Genomic DNA, 3,427 nt, shown 5'->3' on the forward strand with positions numbered 1-3,427 from the left:
TGTCATTGTTGATGATGTTTATCATGAGAACAACAATGTCCCAGCCAAAGTTACATTCTTTATATTTGTTTTCAAAACCTTAGACCTTTTGGAATGTAGACCAGGAAGGAAGAACACCCTCACTTATTGCCTGGTCTGTAAAGCAGTTATTGATTTATGCCCAGATATTCATAAAATCTCCAGTGTAGTTGTATCTTTTTCTGTCTCTCAACCCTCTTGCAGAATTGCAAAGTCTCTTGTGGAAACATTTCTTTCAATGTTTGTGTTTGTCAGTATTTACTCTGTATCTTTTGTACATGGGTGTGTGCCTGCAGGTATTTTGCTGTGTTGGTGGTAGATTATGCTTCAAACATCCTTCTACTCATGACCTTTAGGGTGTGACTTATCCTTATTGATCATCAATAATGTGTTAGTCACTGTGGAGCAGATGAGTCATACTGTGCTTAGCTAGGGGGCTCTGCTTCTTGCTGCAGATTTATGGGTTTAAGTGGGTCAAGGGCTCTGTTTTCTGTTTCTATTATCATTTTTTGGACCAGTGCACTCACCTAGGTATATTTTTCTAATGACAATGATAAAAATACAAAAGACAGGCAAGATTTCTGCCCCATTCCATTGCTGAAGTAAATCGCATGCCAAGACCATAGTCAAATGATGGAAATATATGCTTTGTCAATTGGATTTCATCTTTTACAAAACAGCTATTCAAAATTTCCCCCTCCTTTCTACTGGAGTGTCTGTCTCTTTTTCTGCCTGAATTTTAGGAATATTTTGTATTTTTGCCCAGAATCTATTCTTACACTTTCACCAACGTTTAACCCCTAGACAATTTTATGTTTCTAACTAAACAAAAGCTATCTTTTGTTTACATTAAGGTGCTCCTATCCATCCCTTAAAACAAAAACTCAAAGTCACCATTATCACTAGTTTTCTGTCTCCAAGTGACATCCTTTTCCTCATTTTTTTCACATTGCTGGATTTATTTTGCTGTGAAATGAGGAACTCCTTGATCAAATCAGTGATGTTTGGATTATAGTGATGATGCAAAAGGCATTCCATGAGTCCATGAATGATTAATTTAGCACAGTCTAATCCATATGGAAGACAAATACATATCCAATACAAGTGTGAGTACTGGCAAAGACAAAATACTGCCCTCTCTTTAATGGAAATGAGTCCATGTAAACAACTTATCCCCAGGTTGTTGGCTGATTCTCACAGTGACTGAACCCATACTAGGTGTTCACATTGACCTCTTTATTAATCTGGTTGGTCATTCATCAGTGACAATACCTAGATCAGCCTGGTGAGAGGATATCCATTATTTCAGACTGTTCATCAAATACATCCCAACTACCATGACTAATTTTTACATGGACCCATTAAATAAGTATGGTAAGTGAAGATAAAAAGAAAAGAATGAGAACCATAGGACAAGCCGTATTTTCCACCTGGTATTTTTTATACAGTTTGGTAGACTTTCACATTGGACTTTAAATTCTATATTCATTCTGAGAGGTCCATTCACAGAGAGAAAACATTATCTTCAAATTCTATTTCTATTCTGAGAGGTCTGTTTCAAGATCTCTTTATCACCATCTTCCTATTTTGTTCTTTCCACATCCCAGACCAACCTGACAACCCATTAGCAGTGCCTGTGAATTGGTGTAGGGCTTTAAATTCTGTTATCTATTTTTCTGGTAAGAATGGACAGCCCATGTATTGCCCAAAATTTGCCTGCTGTAAGGATTTTCCCTCACCACTCTTTGTCAAGTCACCTGAATGGGCTGTAATGCAGCAGTATTTCATTAGTTCCTGTGCTATTATATTATGGAGACCTGCCTGTAGAGCAAGTTTGACTTTTTCTTCCTTCGTCACCTGATTGTAGGTAACCACATGAAGCTGTAAGTCGGGGCTGAGAAAGGGTTAGGAACGCAACAGGAGGGAGCATGATGAGAATCTGATCTACCTGCTCAAAAAACATACTTGTATCTTCTGATCTGTTAAAACGATATCATATAGCTCCTTCCATTTAATGATACTGATGCTGTGTTCACTTATCTTATGGTTCGTTGTTCATTTATCTCATGGCTACTTTATTATAAACATCTAGTTCATTCTAAGAAGACAAATATAGAATCATCATTTTGATTTCATGCCAGATTTTTACTTCTTTGATCTTTAGTCTCTACCAGAGTTTGCTATCAATCAAGTAACTTCTTCTCCAAAGGGAATTGTTATCCACATGAGAAGAAATAATTTTCCCCCAAACCTTTGAGGTTTACTCTGATTCTTCTATTCGGGTCAACTACAGCTGCCAAGAAAACATCTTGATTTACTACAGATACTTTGATTATCATTGGTTCTACTGGGTTACAGGACTTATGTGGAAAAACTAATCATATCACAGCTTGAATCTATGGGAGAGCAGTCTCTTGCTCTGGGATTTGCTCACAACTTACTGATTTATGTGTTAAGTTATATGTAAAAATGCCACAGACTAGTGTGGTTTATGTTGCTTTCTAAATCTAAACAAGTCTACTTTATGTTGTACTTTCAACAACTCGTAGATATTAATGAGTACAGCTGCTGGCTTTTTTCTTAGAGCAGATATCCACAGATATCACAGACCACTGAATCTCTAGAAATTTCACTGATATACCAGTGGCTTAATTTTCAGGGAGGTTTATCTTCCAATTTCTGACATTCTTGACATAAGGCATCTTGACATCTAGGGTATCAGGTACTTCCCATTCATAGGTGCAATCATAATGTCATCAGTGTGATGGATCAACATGATGTTCTTTGGAACATTATAGAGTTGATGTCTCTGTGGACTACATTATGACATAAAGCAGGAGAACTAACTTAGCCCTGAGGGAAGACAATAAGTGTGTCCCTACCAGGTAAAAATCAAATTACTTCAGATATACCTTGCTAATGGAGAAAAGTTTATTTGCCAGCACCATGCCACAAGCTATGTTGATTTGCTCCAGTAAAGATACACATCTGGAGGAAAGCTGCAGTTAGATTCAGTCTTTTGATTACATTAATAATAACCTACAGTCATAGATACATCCAACTTTTGCATTGGCCAAACTGGCCAATTTAAACAAGGATGAGCTATAGATCATCACCTCTGCATCTTTCAAATCATTGATGATTAAAGTAATCTCTGTAATTTATTCAGAAATGAAGTACTGGATTTGATTTAGTATTTTTGTACGGAGGAATAAATTTAGGAACTTCCACTTGGTATTTCAACCATATTAGCCCTTAGTCCATGATGAGTCAGGAAGCCAGTTTGTGGATCCCCCCCCCCATTTGCTGAGTCCAGCTATTTCGACTATAAATATAGGAATTGACATGTGGGAATGCTACAGGATGTGTTCATTGATTAACTGGGCCCCATGTAAGAGACTCAGGTTAA

Source organism: Lutra lutra, chromosome 6 (genome assembly GCF_902655055.1).
Source record: "Lutra lutra chromosome 6, mLutLut1.2, whole genome shotgun sequence".
Lineage (NCBI taxonomy): Eukaryota > Metazoa > Chordata > Mammalia > Carnivora > Mustelidae > Lutra > Lutra lutra.